This window comes from Plecotus auritus (assembly GCF_963455305.1).
Source record: "Plecotus auritus genome assembly, chromosome: 2".
Taxonomy (NCBI): Eukaryota; Metazoa; Chordata; class Mammalia; order Chiroptera; family Vespertilionidae; genus Plecotus; species Plecotus auritus.
Genome location: NC_137771.1, coordinates 26,930,069 through 26,951,082, shown reverse-complemented (window position 1 = coordinate 26,951,082; position 21,014 = coordinate 26,930,069). Strand labels below are relative to the sequence as shown.

Here is a 21,014-nt window from a genome sequence, read left to right as displayed (position 1 = left end):
GGGAGACACACATGTGGGGGAACCAGACTGGAAAGATTTTGTCCCATCCCAAAGCCTTCCCTCTTTCCAGCCCTGCTCCGTCCCTCTGGCAAACATTACCAGAAGACCGCATGTGTCTCCCCAACAAGAAGCCCTGTGAGATACAAAGCTACAATGCCACTCTGGGTTGGAACAATTCAAGAAAGGTTTGAAAAAGAGAGTACTGAATAATCAATCTGGTCCTTGAAAGAAGATGGTAAGACATTAGTCTAGAACAGAGACCACACATAGATGCCAAATAACAGTCTTTCTGACACCTCTTGGTCAGTTGTGCCAACATCATCCCAGGCAGACACTCAAGAGCTGCGACCTAAGAACCAGGTCACGGTTCAATTCTAGTAAGGGCACAGTTTCGAATTCCATCCCCAGTAGGGGGCATGTAGTAGACAGCCAATTAATGTTTCCCTCTCATCATTGATGCTTCTCTTTCTCTCTCCCACTGCCTTCCCCTCTGAAATCAATAAAAATATCTATAATAATAAAAGCATAATATGCTAATTAGACCAGATGTCCTTCCGGACGACCTTCTGGACGAAGCCAGGGCTGCAAGAGAAGCCCGGGTCCCAGGTGCCAGAGGGAAGCTGGTACCAGCAGCCGGGGGAAGGAAGGTCTACTCTTGCACGAATTTTGTGCATCAGGCCTCTAGTATGTAAAATAAAATAAAATAAAATAAAATAAAATAAAATAAAATAAAATAAAATAAAATAAAATAAAATAAAATAAAATAAACATATGTTCAATGATGCATGTTCAGCCTTCCCCAGGTACAAGTACAAGAGAGGCCCATTCGGAGAAGCCCCAGGCTCCTCCATTTACTAGCTGTGTGATTGATTCTGGGCAACCCAGTTAACCTTCCTGTGTATAAAGTAGGGATATTAAGAGTGACTGTTTGGCCTGAGCGGGTTTGGCTCCGTGGATAACCTACTGACCCAAGGGTTCTGGGTTTGATTCTAGTCAAAGGCATGTACCTTGGTTGCAGGCTCATCCCAGTCCAGGCCCTGGTCGGGGCGCATGCAGGAGGCAACCAATCAATGTGTTTTTCTCACATCGATGTTTCTCTCTATTTTTCCCTCTCTCTTCCACTCTCTCTAAAAGATCAATGGAAAAATATCCTCGGGTGAGAATTAGCAACAACAAAGAGAGTGACCATCTGGCCCAGCTGTGGTGGCTCAGTGGTTGAGCGTCGACTTATGAATCAGAAGATCACAGTTCAATCCCATGATCAGGGCATATGCTCCAGTTGTAGGCTCAAATCCCTGATCTTGCAGGAGGCAGCCTATCAATGATTCTCTTTCATCATTGATGTTTCTATCTCTCTCTTTCTCTCTGAAATCAATAAAGATTTTTTTTTTAAAGAGTGACTATCTTCCCTAACCGGTTTGGCTCAGTAGATAGAGCATCGGCCTGCGGACTGAAGGGTCCCAGGTTTGATTCCGGTCAAGGGCATGTACCTTGGTTGTGGGCACATACCCAGTGGGGAGTGTGCAGGAGGCAGCTGATCAATATTTCTCTCTCATCGATGTTTCTAACTCTATCCCTCTCCCTTCCTCTCTGTAAAAAATCAATAAAATATATGTTTTTAAAAAAGAGTGACTATCTTAAAGGGTTATTTTGGTGTAAAACAAAAAAAATGCACATGATGTGCTTAGCACAAGTGCCTGGGAGCTGAGGCTGAGCTGGTCCCAGTCCTGGCCAGATTCCAGTCTGTCAGTGTAGCAATGCAAGATTCCAGATATGGCCTGACCAAGCCAACACAATAGGCCCATTATTTCCCCTAGACTGGACTCCACACATTGTTAATGCAGCCTAAGGCTGCTGGGCTTCGGAGTCTTTCTCTCCCATGATTAGTTCCCATCAGGTTGTGGTCAACTAAATCATTCAGATCCTTTTCACTGGAGCTGGGGGTCAAGTGAGGTCTCTTCCCCTGCCTCTGCTTTGTGCAATGTCTTGGAGCTACAGAAGGACAATGTCATCTTGCTTATTCCAGCTTGTCAAAATTTTGTAGGTTTTTGTTGTTGTTAATTTTTGTCTATATGTGGTTTTTTTTTAGATAAAACCCCATTTTTTCATTTTTATTGAATTTATTGAGGTGACATTGTTTAATACAATTTTATAGATATCAGGTGTACAATTCTATAATACATCATCTGTATATTGTTTTGTGTTTTCACCAAAATTGTTGTGAATGTCGGTTCTACTGCCCACTGTTTTCTCTCCCTAAGTTTAGTTTTTAAAATATGTTTTTATTGATTTTAGAGTGAGAGGAAAAGAGAGGGAGAGAGAGAAACATCGATCGGCTGCCTCCTGCACGCTCCCTACTGGGGATGGAGCCTGAAACCCAGGCATGTGCCCTGACTAGGTATCCAACCAGTGACCTCTTGTTGCATGGGACAACACTCAACCAACTGAGCCACACCAGCCAGGGCTCTCCCTCTCTAAGTTTAGATCTAGGCTGTTCCTTGGGACTTCAACTCCACCATGCATACTGTTGGTCTGGAAAGAGCCCCATAACACATCTCTACAGACACTCATTTACCATTAACTGCTAATCCAATAGTTCCCGATTATTGAACACCCACTGTGTGCTGAGCAAGCACTAGGAAAGCACCTGTCATTTACACAATCTCATTTACTTTTCACAACACCACTGAAGAGGGTAGTTGTTGTTACCCCTATTTAACATGATGAACCTGAAACTAAGAGAGGGGATGCAGGAACTAATTTTATAACCCCAGAATCAGGCATCTTTTTCTGTCAATGAATTTGTCACTTAGAGATGTTGTGCCCCAGACGAATACAGTCCTGACCATGTGTCTCCATTGGGCCTCTTGCCACTCTCCTTCCTATCCTCATACCCCCACACCACCAGGCCTGGGGTTTTGGTGAGGCTCCAGTCCACAATGGACAGAAGCTAACCTTTCCAACCCTATTAACCTCAGGAGCCTGGAGCAGAGACCTGGGCCCATTCTTCATAGCAATGTTCTACCTAGGACAGCAGTGAGGACAAGGGCTTCTCCCTGAGGAGCAGACCAACAGCTCCCTGCTCTGTAGTGGGAACACTCTCTAACCCTTTCTGGATCTAGCCCAGCCTCATGACCTAAGGCAAATGAACGTCAGTGCTCTCGTGGTTGCTCTCCACCTATCTGTGCCCTCACAGGGCACCATGCCCAGCCTGGAGGGCTTCTTCAATGCCCCAGAACACTCCCTTGAAGGCCTTTTGGGGAGTTCCCCAGGTCCCCTGAGCTTCTTGGTAGAGCAGCAGAGTTAAATGCAAAGATCCCAGAAGACAGATTACCGGGCTTCATAGCCTGTCTCTACCATTACAGTTTACTCTTGGGCAAATTAGTGAATCTCTTTGATCCTCACTTTCCCACCTGCCAAATGGGGATAATAATTGTACCTCAGAGGGTTGTAACGAGGATTAAGTGGGGTGCCTACAACAGTGCTTGCCATATAGAAAGCACTTAAAAGGGTTTATTATTATCATTATCATTATTAGTACACTGAGCAAAACCTCATCAAGTAAGACCACTTAAGTCAGAAAGGAGAAATTTTTTTTAATATATTTTATTGATTTTTTTACAGAGAGGAAGGGAGAGGGAGAGAGTTAGAAACACTGATGAGAGAGAAACATTGATCAGCTGCCTCCTGCAAACCCCCCACTGGGGATATGCCCACAACCAAAGTACATACCCTTGACTGGAATCGAACCTGGGACCCTTCAGTCCGCAGGCGATGCTCTATCCACTGAGCCAAACCGGTTAGGGCAGAAGGGAGAAATTTTGATATGAATGGCTAGGGACTAGCTTTATGTCAGGGACTCAAGGTGGTATTTTTAGCAGACAGAAATGCTTCTAGGCAAGATTGTCAGGTAGAGCTGTTGAGGTGTTGGTGCTAGGAAATTGTTGCTAGGTGAAGGTGTTGTCAGATGCCAGTGTTGCCAAGTAGTATATCTTGGTCTGTTATCTAATGGTAAGATCTTTTCAGTCCCTAACTAGCAGACCTACCACCCTGACTTCTGGAGAAAAGGAGTCTAGCCCATGGTAAGTTCAATACTTAGTTCAATAGCCACTGGTAAGTTTACGTCCTGCCTGATGGTGCTCTAAGGCCTGAGCCCAGGGAATGGCCAGGTTGAAGAGGCACCGGCTGGGAAGGCCCTGGAACAAGAGCTTCCTGGAACAGCTACGGTGTTGGGAATACTTCAACCTGTTCCCAGTTAGTCCCTTTGTTTGTTCGGGGTGAGGTTGGGAGTGGACAGAAAGTAGGAAGTAGGGACTCCTGAGGATCCCAAGAGAGGTTCTTTGGGGAAAAATTAGCTGAGGACTCTTGAAGTCACCTGAGGCTGCCAGTTCCTGCCTGGATGTTGGTTGGGCAATTGTGGGGCAGAAGTCTCAAGGCTGATCCGTGATCCCACAAAGCTATAGACCACTCCAGAGAGAGGCCCCCTATCCTGGGCTTCAGGAATGGGCTGGGTGATGAGTCTGGCTTCTGAGCCTCAGTTGTCAGGAGGAGGAGGGGCATGAAGAGTTCCCAGACATTCCTCGTGTGGATGAAATAAAAGGGTTCAATTGAAAGTCACCTCACAGGTTCCTAACTAGGCAAGTCATGGTGGATCATGTCCTAGGCATATAAGTTTTATTTTCCTTTTTTTAAAAAAAATACGTTTTTATTGATTTTTTATTTTTTTTTTTAGAGAGAGAGAGAGAGCACGTGCGAAATATCAATGAGAGAGAGAAACATTGGTGGATTGCCTCCCTTATGGACTGAACCCATAACCTGGCCATGTGACCTGACTGGAAATTGAACCGGTGACCTTTCGGGGCACAGGCCGACCCTCAGCCAACTGAGCCACACCAACTAGTGCCTAGGCATCTAACTTTTTACTAAAAGGTTTGTCTTGCCTGGCCTGTGTGGCTCAGTAGTTGAGTATCGACCCTTGAACCAGGAGGTCACTATTCAATTCCTGATCAGGGCACATGCCCGGGTTGCAGGCTTAATCCCCAGTGTGGGGCATGCAGGAGGCAGCCAATCAATGATTTTCTCTCATAATTGATGTTTCTATTTCTCTCTCCCTCTCCCCTCCTCTCTGAAATCAATAAAACCATATATTTTTAAAAAAAGATTTATCTTTGCCAACCTGGCCAGGTAGTTCAGTTGGTTGGAGCATTGTCCTGTACACCAAAAGGTTGTGGGTTCGATTTGATTCCTGGTAAGGGCACATACCTAGGTTGTGGGTTTGATCCCTGGTCAGGGTCCATAAGGGAGGCAACTGATGTTTCTCACCTCTCTCTCTCTCTCTCTCTCTCTCTCTCTCTCTCTCTCTCTCTAAACAAACAAACAAACAAACAAACAAACAAACAAATAAATGAAAAGGTTTATCTTTGCCTTAAGCAAGTTCTGTCCATTATTCTTGTGCATCTTTAGGGGTGGGGAACATTGGCCCAAGGGTCATTTAAGGCCTAAGAAATCATTTGGTCTGGCCATGCCAAGGCATTAGGGGTGAGGTGAGTTAATTAAATGTTTGACCAAATATATCAGGCTAATTTTTAACTTGATAATTTTATAAGGCCCATGAAATATCAAAATGACTCTTGGCACAAAAAAAGGTTCCTTACCCCTGATAGATGAACATACCTTTGAGATGTTAGCAGTAACACCCCTTAAAGACATAACCATACTTAAGAAGGCACATAATCTTGTTAACTATCCTCTAAATCCAATTCCCACATTGCTTTCTTCAATCTTCCTTACATCCCCTCCTTAATTTCAAAGGCATAAAAGAAGTTGCAAAATTGATGTTCTCTGGAATATTTGAGATCTTGTTCCCCAGTACATGTTGTCAGTTTGGCTCAAATAGACTCTTAAGAATTCTCTACAGGTTTGAATGTTTCTTACATCGACACTTGGGACACCTGGTGGCCCTCCCTTGCCCCCACCAACCAGTGCCCTGTATCTTCTCATCCTGGACTCCCCCAAGTTCAAGGTCCTCCCAGGAGAGAGAAACAATCCCACTTGCCAAGAAAACTCTGAGTGCTGAGAAGACCTAAGAATGATGGAATGGAAGAAGCTGGGTAGGTCAGCTGAGAGAATCACAGCTATTCAGGCCCTGGCACAGCTGTGAGGGAGCCCCAGGGGTTGGACCAACCTACCGATAGCCTCAGGAGCCACAAGATCACGTGAGGTGTACTCTGGGCAGGAGCCACAGCCTGGCCTTAGAGGAAGGGGTGGGGCCTGAAGCCTGAGCAATACTTCTCCCTTCCTGGCTGGCCAGGAGTCTGACCTGGCTTTTCTCATGCTCCCACCACATGGAGACCCTGCCTTGATCTCCTGGCCTAGACCCTCTCAGAACTGGAAGAGTCTTTCAGACTACATGATTTGTGAACTCAGGTCAGCAAGGCAGAAGCAAAACCTGCCTTGGGAAGCCCGGAAGTCCCCCACCCTGCCCCACATGCCCAAAAAGCATGTTGGACAACCCAGCACCATGTGATGGCTGCTTCCATTTTCACTACGGCATGTGGAGGCCTCGGGCTTTTGATGGCTACTTCAGACTTTGTGGTGATCCTATGCTGATTAGGAGCAAAAGATAATGGCATAGCTGGGGCCCTTAACAAGTGCAGTTTAGAGTCAGGCTCATCAGGGTTTCAATCTACTTCTGTCCCTTGCTAGCTCTGTGACTTAGGGCAGGTTGTTTAACTTCTTTGAGTCTTATTTATCTGATCTGTAATAATGCCTCATATTTTTATCCTGAAGGTCAGGTGAGACAATTTGTGGGTACAAAACAAACCTTACAGTTGGATCTCAACAAATGCTAATTTTCTTTCCTTTATCCATTTCCTCTGATTGGCAAGATGCCTTTGATTAACAGATAATGATGGAGGGAGAGATTGAAAGAAAAAATAAAGAGAGAGAAAAACTCATAGACACAGACAACAGTGTGGTGATTGTGGGGGGTGGTGTGGAGGTAGAAGAGGGCATAGGGGGGATAAATGGTGATGAAAAATAAATAAAAGAAAATAAAGAAAAAGAAATAAATAAGAACAACAACAACAAATAGACAATGGACAAACACATTTCTGTTCTGGGTTTAAAAACTTAAAACATGAGGGCCTGCCCTGGTTGGGTGGCTCAGTTAGTTGGAGATCATTATGTACACCAAAAGGTTTCAGGTTCAATCCCAGGTCGGGGTGCAGATGGGAGGCAACTGATCAATATTTCTCTCACATGGATGGTTCTCTCTTCCATCGTCTCTCTGTAAAATTAATAAAAAACATATTCTTGGGTGAGGATTTTTTTCAAAAGAAACATGAGAGCCTTTTTTAAAAAATAGTTTCAGGTTTTTGTTTGTTTGTTTTTAAATATGTTTTTATTGATTTTCAGTGAGAAAGGAAGGAAGAGGGGGAGAGAGAAACATTGATGTGAGAGAGAAATATCAGTCCCCTACTGGGGATCAAGCTCACAACCGGACACGTGCCCCAACCAGGATCCTAACCTGCCACCTCTTGGTATACGGGACAATGTTTAACAAACTGAGCCACACCAGCTAGGACATGAAGGCCTTTAAAAAAAAAAGAAAAGAAAAAGATACTTGGAGAAGGCGTGAAAGTTGCCTTGGTGTTGTGTTCACTAGCCTACTTGGGCCCACCCTGCAATACAGAATTGAATAAAGCATGGGTGATCTTTGAGGAGGTCACATCGAATTGTGGAGACAAACATAAGCAGAAAAAGTTACAAAGTAATGTAACTAAGACCTAATGGAGATCTGAGTGCACAGACTTGAGAATACTAGATTTTGCTTGAGGGGTGAAAGTCTGGGAAGGCTTCACTGAGGAGGCGATGATGGAATTAAACCCTGAAGGGTAAGTAAGAATGCCTGAGACATGGAAGGGCATGCCAGGCAAAGGAAATACCACAGACCTGGAAATGTGATGAAGGGTGGTGAGTACAGAAACACTTAGCAGCTTGTACTGTCTGGACATTTGCTGGATGGGAAATTGGTAAGCCCTAAGGCTGAGAAGATGTGGAAGGAGGCCTTGCATCCTCATCCTGAAGATAGCAGGGGGGCGGGGAGGGCATTGGGGCATGAAAAGATTCTGAGCAGAGGATTAAGGTGACTACAACTGTCACTTTATAAAGTTAACACTACCATTACTATGATCCTCAGACCCTCATCCCATTTCTCCTGGACTGTTGCAGCAATGCCCTAACTGGTCCCCTCTGATCCAATTTCCAACAACAGACAAATTGAAAAAAAAAAACACCACAAACCTGACCATTTCACCCCCCTGCTTAAAGTTTACCTATTATATGTGTTCAATAAATGTTTGATGAATGAAAGACTAAATGAATGAAAGGGCTATTTGTAATAACTCCTTCCTCTATGTTTCCCAGATCTATGGGTCTAAATAAAGCACTTCCTGATTTCCTTTCTAGGAGAAGTGATACCAGAGAAAGGAAGGGGCTTGTTCAAGGTCACATAGCAAGTCAACAGCAGTGGGATTCTGAGGGGTGGCCTATGTTTTGCCTGCTATCTGAATCCCCAGGATGGACCTTCCAGACCAGGGCTAGGAGGACCACAGAACACTGTCCCTGCTACACACACAAATAATCAGTTCCTTTTCACCTCCAGCCAGAAGTAAGGTTGAGATCTGGAATTCTTCCTCCTTAGTTTGCAGCCTTGATTGCTGCTTTGGGGCTGCCCCTAAAAGGAGCATTGAGGATCTGTAGGCTCTGGGCTGGGTGTGGTGGGGCTCCAGACCACCCTAATTATTAGGCGGGACTTTAGGTTCTGGAGTTAAGTCTGTGCTGGGTTGTAGGCTTTTGGCTGGATAGGTTCTAAACTGAAGTCGGACTGCTCTGGGGTCTAGATCTTGGGTGTAACTTTGGCCTGAATTCTAGGCTCTGAGCTTTGGGTCTTCTGGCTTTGGGTTCTCAGCTGTTCTAAATTCTAAGCCCTAGTTTTTGGTTCTGGCAGGTATTTGGTCCTGGACAGAGTTGTGCGCTGGGCTCTGCAGTCTGGATTCTGAGCTGGATTTAGTTCTGGATTCTGAGCTGGGTTTTGGACCAGAGCTGGGCTTGTTTGGGCTCTAGGTTCTAGCCCTGGGCTGATCTCTGGAGCTTAGCTTGGCTGGGTTCTAAACCTTAGGTGGTAAGCTGTGGTCTCTGCCCTCTGAACTCCAGGCTCTGGGCTTACTATGTTGGGTAGGAGTAGGTGGTCACAGAAGGGAAAGTAGCAAATTATTGAGCTTCTCCCCTCACCCCACTCCTCTTCCTGGAGACTCAGTTTGGCTCCCTCATGGCAGAAAGGGCCAAAGTGAAGGTTGTTGTAGCTTTCCTTGAGCTTCTGGAGGACTTCCTCGACTACCAGGAAGAAAAGAGAGGTAAAGGGTAGGGCAGGTGGTATGTGGAGGTGTCTTGAGGTGGTCAGAATCCATCCTGCTAGTTATCTAGGACCTTCCCACAGAGCACAGAGCAGTGAAGAAGCATGGGCACAGCCCACAGCCTGAGTGCCTGAGGGAAGGAGGGCATGGGAGGCAGGCTGCAACAGGGACTGGGACTAAGACTAAGGGGCACCCACATCTACCTCTCCTACCTCATTCCCTGAGACTTCACCACACCCTCTGTTCCAGCCAGAAGTTGGACTTGAAGATCTCCATCCCCAGAAAAGGTAGTTTCCAGGGTTTACCTAAGCTTTTATTGAAGTCCTACCCTTTACCCTCACTGCCTTTACCTTACAATGGACTGCTTCATATTTTATTCCCCATCAAGGAAAATCCCCTTTCTCCCTCTCCCGCTCTGGAGCCTAATGCCCAGCAGGACTCCTTCCCAGCCCCACTGCTGAACATGCTATCTCTACAATGCTGCCATGAATTCAAGGCCCACGTGCTTGTAACAGACTTCACTGAAGGGGCAGGAATTCCTGTAAGGAAATACAACTAGAAGAAATCATTCTAAGTTGTACGTGTCATATGACTGCCCACAGGGAAAAAAGAACCAAAACCTGTTAACAGAATGTCCCCTCATGAGTACACTCAGTTTCTAACTTCATTTTCCTGTCTCAGATTTTCCTCCCCTCGCACCTACAGAAAGAGACCATCTTCTCAGTTCTGCACCAAGCAAAATCTCCATCAAACTCTGCAGGAAATCTCACCCCCAGAAGCCAATGGAATAGGAGCAACAGGATAATAAACACTTAGCAGCCTAGCCGGTGTACCTCAGTGGTTGAGTGTTGACCTATGAACCAGGAGGTCATGGTTCCATTCCTGGTCAGGGCACATGCCTGGGTTATTCCCACCACCACCAGTAGGGGGTGTGCAGGAGGCAGCTGATCAATGATTCTCATCGTTGATGTTCCTATAGCTCTCTTCCTTCCTCTCTGAAATCAATAATAAAATATATTTTTTAAAAGAAACACTTAACAGAACACTTCCCAAAATCTGAGTTATCAGTCTAGAAGAATATCACAGCAGGAGGTTGGAGGGGTGCAGGAAATGGGCTTCAGCCAAATAACCTAGGGTGGGCTTGGCATATTTTCTGTCAATGTCCCGTCTCTTTAAAGTCTCTTCTCCAGTGAGAAGTGAGGAGCTATACCTCCTCCTCATTGCTCAGATTTGGCCTTTTGGGGCAAGTGTGGATGACAGAGGGGTGGTTAAATGTAGATCAAATACACACACACACACACACACACACACACCTACAAAAAAAGTGTTTATTCTCAGGAACAGTATTGTCTAAATCCATATTGGGTGTATGTGTGTGTGAGGGGGGGAGAAACACTCTCCTAAAAGCCCCATAATCTGATCCCTGCCCATAATGGGGATAACTCAAATTATTTTTTAGAGCAATGTCATGCCCTTTTGCTTCAAGCCATGCCCCAGATTAACATGCATTATAAAGGGGGGTCAGGGTGCCTGGCAAAGAGCATCAATCCATGATGGTCCCTCTTAGATATATAACATCCTTGTAAGAACTTTGAAAAGATTACTTCCTTCATTTTGGCCTAGATGAACATCATGGGGGAAGGCTAGAATTCTTCCCATTTCTGAGTAGAGCAACCCAAAGTGTGGGGCATTGGGTTTTCCAAGTGCACACTCATTCTTTCTTTTTTTTTGTTAATCCTCACTTGAGGATATTTTTCTATTGGTTTTTAGAGAGAGTGGAAGAGAGAGGGCGAGACAGAGAGAAACATCGGTGTGAGAGAGACACATCGATTGGTTGCCTCCTGCACACACCCCGACCAGGGCTGGGGTACCTGCAACCAAGGTACATGCCCTTGACCAGAATCAAACCTGGGACCCTTCAGTCCATGGGCTGATGCTCTATCCACTGAGCCAAATCAGCGAGGGCTGCAAACTCATTCTTTATGTCTCAGCTCTAGTCCACCACTCTGACCACTTCATCCTCCCTTACTGTTTGTCTGTTCTAGAAAACCTCGATCTGAAACACATAGGGCTGTGAAACTTCTGGTCATGTTTAAAATTTGACATGTTTTATGTTTGTTCATTATGTCTTCCCAGCCAAACTGGGAGCCCCAAAATGCAAGGATGCATGCAGAATCCCTTCATTTAGATGAGCATTCACTGAGAGCTGACACTGTGTCAGGCAGAGTCCTCAAGGAGTTCAGAGTCTAGAGGTAGAGATCAACAGGTAAATAAGTCATTATAGTAAGTGTCTGATAAAAATTATGATAAAGGGAAACAGAGGAGAGATATGGGCAACATTGCCACGTTGCAAAACTCTAGGGTCCTATATACGGTTGGCACCCCTGGAGTTGTGCAATGAGATAGCCCTGGTCATGTGCAAGCCCAGAAGAAGTATCTGACCCAGTCTGAAAAGTCTTGGCAAGTTCTTTAAGGTACTAGGTGTTAGCCCAAAGGGCAAATTGGCCAGGCAGATGAGGAGTGAAGGGCAATTCAAGCACAGCAAAAGCATGTGCAAAGCCACAGCAGGATGAGGGGACATGATAAATGTTGGGAAATATCAGGAAATATCTTTTAGCAGAAGCACTGGGCACATGTGCTTATTTGTTAAATGAGTTAGTGAATGTAAGAAGGATTATACAGTTGACCCTTGAGTAACACAGAGGTTAGGGGCACCAATCTCCTCCCCATGCAGTCAAAAATCCACATATAGTCCGATCTGCGTGGCTCAGTGGTTGAACCAGGAGGTTATGGTTTGATTCCCAATCAGGGCACATGCCTGGGTTGAGGGCTTGATTCCAATTAGGGGGTGTGCAGGAGACAGCTGATCAATGATTCTCCCTCATCATTGATGTTTCTATCTCTCTCTCCCTCTCCCTTTCTCTCTGAAATCAATATATATATATATGCTAGAAGCCCGATGCATGAAATTCGTGCACGAGTAGGCCTTCTTTTCCCCGGCTGCTGGCACTGGCTTCCCTCTGGCACCCAGGACCCAGGCTTCCCTCACAGCCCCGGCTTCATCCGGAAGGTCGTTCAGAAAGATGTCCAGTCTAATTAGCATATTATGCTTTTATTATTATACTAGAGGCCTGGTGCATGAAATTCATGCACTGGGGAGGGGGGTGTCCCTCAGCCTGGCCTGCAGTCCCAAGGGAACAAGCCTAAGCCAACCGTTAGAAATCCCTCTCACAGTCCGGGACCCCTCGCTCCTTACTGCTCGCCTGCTTGCCTCTCCTTACCACTTGGCTCGCTGCTCCTTAGCACTGCCACAGAGGCAGGAGAGGCTCCTGCCACTGCCACTGCACTCGCCAGCTGTGAGGCATATCTTTCTGTGTAGTTGTCTGAGGGCCAACTACTCTCTTCTCATTTAGGGCGAGCAGTATGTGAGGGCAGAGCGTGCTGTTGTGGAACGCAGAGGGCTGCCCGGAGTTGAGGGGAGTGGTCGGGCCCACAGAGTGAGAGGTGGACACAGAGGACGCTAACTCACCCAATTGTGGGGCGGGCTGGCCGGCCTTCATCTGCCTGACCCCACCCAGGGAGGGACTGAGCAGGTGTCTGCCTCTCCATTTTTCATCCTTCTATCTGTGACACCTGTCACCCTTGCCAGGTCTCCCCCAAAGTGAGTTCAGCTCAATCCCTGAATGTAAAAGGCCATGGTGGGGGGTCTACTCCAGTGCCCCCGATTCCCAGCGACAGGACCTGGTCTCAAGATGGTGGCCACAGCTGCAGAACATAGATCTGTTTCAAGAAAAGTTGGGAATGCAGAAGTTTGTATGAGCCCCTATTCCAAAAGGTGGCAGTTTATTCACATTGTGGCAAAGACACCTTCAAGAGTAACATCAGTGGGTAAAGTCAGGGCCAAACTGGGCCATTTTCTCATCCAATCTCTCTGAGGTACATGGACAGAACCAAGTCTCAGCTCTTCGCAGGACACTTCTGGGGTTTTTTTAAGCCTAAAGGACAGTAGTCTGTCTCCATTCTTATTCTTTTGGATTTTTTTCATCGTCGGATAGAAGGATACGTACATCGGGGCAATCGTCTCGGGATACAATATTCCAGTTGCATCCATGTGACGGAGGAGAGCGCCCCTCAGAGGGAGGGAGCCAGCAGATGGGGAGCAGGGAATTCTGAAAACCAAAGCAAAGGTTCAGAACACGGAAGTCCTTGGTGTTCTGCTGAGAAACTTGGACTCCTTCCTCTGCGGTCACACAACTGTCACACGCCAGGCAGTCACTCAGAAATATCTTCGCATCAGCCAACTTATGGAATTCTCCCTTCTCTCCATTCTTCTGAGCCGCACTCCGGACGTTGACTGCGGCATTCTCTTGGTCATCGTTTTTCCCCCAAAAAACATTACTAAGTTTATGTGGATATCACATACAAAGATGCAGCCTCCTTTGTAGGAATAGGGAAGGAAGGGGTGGTTAAGTAAGGCACACGGAGCTGCAGCAAGCACCAGCTGTGGGGAGGGCTAAGGGGGAGAGGAGGTTGGCACTGGGGCTGAGGCCCTAGAGCCGTTGCTGGGGAAGTAGGGATCCCCTCTGAGTGCCACGTTCTGAGGCTGAACTAATTGGTCAAGCTGAGGCAGAGGTGGGTGGCCATATCAGCCATCTTTGGTGCTGTTTACCCTTTCCCACCCCAGCTCTGTTGTAAAACCCCAGAGCCCTGGATTCCAAAGGCCCCATCCGGAGCAGAGGCCCTGGAAGGGGGTAAGAGGAAGTGAGTAGGGCAAGTTTGAAAACCGATATGCCTGTGTGCTGAGGGATGGCCGGAGACAGAGGTGAGAGGTAGCAGGGGAAGGGATCTCATACATACCCTCTGTGGGGGCCACAGGTGAAGGAGGCCAGGGGAGTAGGGTAGGGATGGGGCACCATGGCCCCAGCCTTTTAGGCATTCCTGTCTGTCCTCTGCAGTGTACATGGAGGAAAGGGGCTGCCTTTGAGGAGGGGCCAGGCCAGGCCAGGTGTCCATCTTGAGTTCTGGCTGAGGTGATGGTCCGCGGCCTGAGATGCCTTCTAACTGGTGATGGACCCAGGCCTGATTCCCGCCGCCGCCACTGCTGGGACCCAGGTGTTCAGTCGTCCGTCTAGTGACAGCCCTAGGCTATTATTAATGTGTGTGTGTGTGTGTGTGTGTGTGTGTGTGTGTATTCCACATATAACTTTAGATTCCCCCAAAAGTTAATTACAGTAGTCCTTTGGTATCCACTGGGAATTGGTTTCAAGACCCCCTGCAAATACCAAAGTTTGGGGATGCTCAAGTTTCTTATAAAAAATGGCATAGATGCCCGGCTGGTGTAGCTCAGTGGTTGAGTATTGACCCAGGAACCAAGAGGCCACTGGTTCCATTCCTGGTCAGAGCACATGCCAGGGTTGTGGGCTCCATCCCCTGTTGGGGTGTGCAGGAGGCAGCTGATCAATGATGAGTCTCTCCCATTGATTTTTCTATCTCTCTATCCCATGAACCAGCAGGAGGTCACGGTTCAATTCCCAGTCAGGGCTCGATCCCTAGTAGGGGGTGTGCAGGAGACTGGGGATCAATGATTCTCTCTCATCATTGGTGTTTCTCTCTTCCTCTCCCTTACTCCCTCAAATCAATAAAAAACAACAACAACAACAAAAAGCCCAGGAGGGTGGTAAACAGCCATCATGTAAAATAAACAAACAAACAAATAAATAACAGCATAGAACAATGCATACAGTCAGCCCTCCACACCCACACATTCTCAACCATGGATTCAATACCTGGGGTGGGGATATAGAGGGCCAGCTGTATATTTATTGAAAAAAAAGTCCATATATATATGTGGACCCGTGTAGTACAAATGTGTTGTTTAAGGGTCAACTGTAAATAACAAAAAGCATTGCCCTGTCTGTCCTCTGCAGTGTACATGGTCAGTTTGGCTCAGTGGATAGAGTGTTGGCCCTCAGACTGCAGGGTCCTGAGTTTGATTCTGGTCAAGAGCACATGCCTCATTGCAGGCTTGGTTGCCGTGCGGGAGGCAACCAATTGATGTGTGTCTCTCTCTCACATCCATGTTTTTCTGTCTCTCCCCCTCTCTTTGGCTCTCTCTCTCTCTTAAAAAAAAAAAATAAGTGGAAAAATATCCTCAAGTGAAGATTAACCAAAAAAATTTCATAATTGCTAATATTCATTAGCCACCCACTCTGGGCATTATGCTAAGTGGTTTACATAAATGTTCTTATTTTTTTTTCCTAGCTGGTTTGGCTCAGTGGGTAGAGCGTCGGTCTGCAGACTGAAGGGTCCTGGATTCAATTCAGGTCAAGGGCACATACCGGGGTTGCAGGCTCGATTCCCAGAAGGGGGTGTGCAGGAGGCAGCCAATCAATGATTCTCTCTCATCACTGATGTTTCTATTTCTCTCTCCCTCTCCCTTACTCTCTAAAATTAATTTAAAATATATATATTTTTATAAAGAAAAAGAAATTTCATTAAAAATATATTTTTCTCATTTTCAGCCCGGCCAGCATGGCTCAATGGTTGAGCATTGACCTATGAACCAGAAGGTCATAGGTTCGGTTCCCGGTAGGGCACAAGCCCAGGTTGCGGGCTTGATCCCCACTGTGGGGCTTGCAGGAGGCAGCCAATCAATGACTCTCTCTCATCACTGATGTTTCTATCTCTCTCCCCCTCTCCCTTTCTATCTGAAATCAATAAAATATATATTTTAAAAAAATTTCCCCTCATTTTCACTTCACAACAATCCCATGAAGTAGGTTCTTTTATTATCCTCCCGTGCAGATAAGGAAATCTATGCTCAGAGAAGTTAGTTAACTTGCACGTGGTCACAGAGCTGGTGAATGGCAATGCCAGGATGGAAACCCTGATGTCCTGGACTCGAGAATCCTGAGCCCTTGACCACCACTTCCTTCAATGCTACTGCCCTTAACTTTGGTCAGGGGTGGCTTCTCAGTAGTCACATCAGCCCCCCTTAAGCTTTACCAGCAGTAGAGCCGTCATTGGGCATTAGCATGACAAGAGTTGGCTTCTCTTGAGCAAGAGAAGGGAAATGGGAAGCAAGGCTCATGAAGGAACTCTCTGGGCATATATGAAAAGCCCCTGGGTTTCCCAAAGCTCTTCAGGAAGACTTTGAAGGAGGCTGAGGTCCTGTAGAACCAGAAAAACTATTTGGTGGCCTTGTTTTTATCCTAGGCATGGCATGCCCTGGTTGGACCTTAAAAAATGTCAAATTCCCTTCAGCTCCCTCATGCCCGCATGTCCACATCACCTGTTTTTCCAACCCCATCCCTCCACCCCTCTATCCTCACTCAACCTACCAGCCCTTCCTAGTTTTACTTTGTTTTTCCTGCCATAGGGCTGGCATTTCTCTTGCCAGCACCTTCCCCTGCCTTCATCGTGGGTCAGACCCAGCTGATTTCTTTCTCTGCTCCTATCTCAGGCTACTGCGAGCTGCTGGAGGAAACCACATGATCACATGTCCTCTCTGAGCTCACCTGCTCCGAAGCCCTTTGCCCAGTCCTTGCCAACTTACTGCTTTTCTCAGTCTTGTTCTAGGTCTTTTCCTACTCACATGACCTTAAGTGTTAAAGTTCTAAGGACTTCTTTCTTTACTCCTCTTTCCTCTTTACCCCATTTTCTCCCATCCCTGTAGTGATCATATTTATACTTACAACTCCCCAATCTATAGCTCCACCCAAATCTGGATGCCTGGAGGTGAATTTCACATACCTGTTAATACAACTAAATTTTTTGTTTTGTTACACACTGTGCTTGGTGAATGACATGGACTCTGCCTGTTTGAGCTCAGGGTCTTGTGAGCAGATAGAGCTAGGCAATTAGAATGGAATGTGTTGGCAGAGAGCTGAGGGGACAAGAGAAGAAACATCTGAGCCAATTAAAGTGTAGGCCTTGGCTGGGTGGCTCAGTTGGTTGGAGTATCGTCCCAGTTCACCAAATGTTGTGGGTTTGACTCTGGTCAGGGCACATACCCAGGTTGCAGGTTCGATCCCCAGTCAGGGTACTATGGGAGGCAACTGATCGATGTTTCTCACATTGGCGTTTCTCTCTCTCTCTCTTCCTGTCTCTCTAAAATCAATAAAAATATACCCGCCCTGCTGGTGTGCCTCAATGGTTGTGCGTCAACACATGAGCCAGGAGGTCATGGTTCGATTCCTGGTCAGGGAACATGTCTGGGTTGTGGGCTTGATCCCCAGTGGGGGGCATGAGGAGGAAGCCAATCATGATTCTCTCTCATCCTTGATGTTTCTCTCTCTCTCTCTCCCTCTCTGAAATAAATAAAAACATATTTTAATAAATAAATAAAGACAATAAAAATATTCTTGTGTTTTTTTAAAAGAACATTCTAGGGTGAGGATTTAATAAAAAGAAAAGAAGCTCTGACCTGTTTGGCTCAGTGGATAGAGCGTCAGCCTGCGGACTCAAGGGTCCCAGGTTCAATTCTGATCAAGGGCATGTACCTTGGTTGCGGGCACATCCCCAGTAGGGGGTGTGCAGGAAGCAGCTGATTGATGTTTCTCTCTCATCGATGTTTCTAACTCTCTATCCCTCTTCCTTCCTCTCTGTAAAAAAATCAATAAAATATATATTAAAAAAAGAAAAGAAAAAAAAAGAAAATTTCTCTCCTTTTTTTTATTGTTTAAAGTATTACATATGTCTCCTTTCTCCTCAATTGACCCCTCCCTGGCCACTCCCATCCCCCAGGACAAGCCCCCACCGCCCCAGTGTCCGTGTGCATTGCTTATGTTAATATGCATGCATACAAGTCCTTTGGTTGATCTTTCACCCCTGTCCTCCTCTCCTGCCTTCCCTCTGAGGTTGGACAGTCTGTTCAGTGTCTCTCTCTTCTTCTCACCTGAAAATATTTTTCCATTTATTTTTTTTTAGAGAGAGTGGAAGGAAGATGGAGAGACACAGAGAGAAAACCATCGATGTGAGAGAGACACATCAATTGGCTACCTTCCACACATGCCCCAACCAGGGCTGGGGATTGAGCCTGCAACCAAGATACATGCCCTTGACCGGAATCAAACCTGGGACCCTTCAGTATGTGGGCTGACACTCTATCCACTGAGTCAAACCTGCCAGAGCAAGAAAATCTCTTTTTTTTTTAATGTATTTTTTTTTATTGATTTCAGAGAGGAAGGGAGAGGGAGAGAGAGATAGAAACAACAGTGATGAGAGAGAATCATTGATCAGCTGCCTCATGCACACCCCCTACTGGGGATCGAGCCTGAAACCCAGGCATGTGCCCTTGACCTGAATCGAACCCTGGACCCTTCAGTCCACAGGCCAATGCTCTATCCACTGAGCCAAATCAGTTAGAGCAAGAACATCTCTTAATACTAGTAAAAAAGTGTATCAATTAGGCTTGGGTTTGGCTGTGGATGACAGAAAACCCTAAGTAACAGTCATTACAAGCAGTTAAAAGGCCGGAAATAACTATTTCAAAGCTAGTATGGTGGATCCATAATCATCAGAGCCCAGCACTATGTCTCTACCACCTTCTGCCATCCCTCACGTGATGCTTCTATCTCATTGTCCAGTATGGCTGCTCAAGCTCTAGTCATCACATTTGCATTCTGCCAGTCTGAAGGAGGAAGGTGTGGCCCTAGCTCAGTTGGTTGAGCATCATTCCATGTACCCAGAGGTCGCCAGTTCAATTCCTGGTTAGGGCACAGTTGCAGGCTGGATCCCCAACATGGGGGGTGTAGGAGGTAGCCCATTGATGCCTCTCTCTCTCTCTCTCTCTCAAATTAATAAAAAACATTTTTTTAAAGAGGGAATGTGTGAAAACAGCACACTTTCCCTGTAAAAGTAGTTTCTGGAAGTTACACGAAACTCTTCTGCTCACAACTTCTGTTGACCAGCACTTAGTGCAAAGAAGTGAAAGCCATGCCTAGCTGCAAGGAATTCTGGGAAATATGGTTTTTACTCCAGGCCAACCTTGTGCCCAGCTAAAAAGCAGGGTTCTATGACTAAGGAAAAGCATTATCATGGATGGATATTAGGGAACAACTAGTAGTTTCAGCCTCAGAAAGCATCCTGACAATTAACCTGAATTTTGAGGGATAAATCAGAGCTGGCAGGGCAGAGTAGAGTGTTTTTGCCAGTAGACTGCAGAGTGCCTTCTTGGAAATGTAATTTGGGTGTCCCCAGCAGGGAGTGCATATCTGGGAATGATGGGAGACACAGACATGATCACATAATCTAAGGAGCCATTCTGAGAGGGGAAGCACCTCTAGAGGTGGAGCAGGGAGGAGACAGCTGGGTTAAAATTAGGTTCCTCCAGAGCTCAGAAGCCTGGGTGTGGCTTGGCCTTAGATATCCCTAAACTTTCCTTCTTGGGCCTGGAGTTTCTAGAGATGCCAATCAACAGGGAGTCTCTGGAAGCTCTGGAGCAGGGCTGTAATACTGAGACAATACTGAGGCAATCATCTAGGACGCATTAGTGGCACCAAGGCCATTGACCTCACTGACCTCAACCTCTGGTCAAAGGCAGGGCATTGCCCACATGAGCTACCAGCTGGAGCATTCTCCCAGACACATCACCAAGACTTCCAAAGGTTATATTTATTTCTCTGGAGTGTTTGCAGACATCAGGGCAGGGCAGTCAGCTGGGTGTGGAAGATGTTGGCTCTTTAGAGAATGGGCCCAACCTCCTTACACTGCCCCTAATACCCCTGCAGTGAATGGACAATGACCTTGCCACCTCAGAGAGTTTAGCAGGAAATTCAAAACACACCAACACTTCCCCACTGCCTAACACAGCTCTCCAGCTCACACTCTTCCCTTGTCCTACTTCACATGAGACACACATTACATATAGATACACCAACACACATTGTTTACAACACATACCCAGGTCTACATCTATCACCACATATATAGATAGTAATACACGAAAGTCACATATATGTACCATACTCATGCTACATATAGGCACAGCCCTCCAACTACCCACGTCACTTATAGACACACACACACATGACACCAGACATATACATAGTACACATAATATTCTTACATGACTATACTTACCACACACCATGCCACATGTACATCTATACATATACATTCTTTCTCCTCCAGATCACACTCTGACCTCCACTATTGATTCCTGTGTTTGAGGGGCAGGGTCCCCAAGTCCCCTTATCCATTGGAATTCTTGCCTTCTCAGGTTTGATGAGACAGAAATTCAGCAAGACAATCAGAGGTGAGAAGAAAGCACCCATACTACCCCAATCCAAATACTTTTACTCAACCCACAACAAGGGAGAGCCACAGAAGGGAGACCAGCCTTTCCCCCAGTACATTCTGGGTCTGTATTTACTCCTGACGTCAGGGACATGCAGTTCTGGGCAAGGGATCCAGTATAGTGCGTTGGCCTTGCCCCTACTGCCCAAGAGGCCCCAGGGACAACAGTCCAAGCTAGAAGCCAGGAAACAAGCTTGTGCCAGGCCCACCAACATCATAGTTATAGAAAAGCCCTTATGTAATGGGCTCTGTGAAATGTGCTGGGCACCTACAGGAGCTGACCTTATGAACCTGGGGACA

At 46.4% G+C, this 21,014-nt stretch overlaps 1 protein-coding gene across 1 annotated transcript in view; it reads left to right on the top strand.

Annotated features, from left to right (window-relative positions):
- The window catches only part of MYCL (MYCL proto-oncogene, bHLH transcription factor), a gene marked incomplete at its 5' end in the record, with an annotated part of 104,392 nt that overhangs the window by 61,034 nt on the left and 22,344 nt on the right, over positions 1–21,014 (top strand). The window lies entirely within an intron of this gene.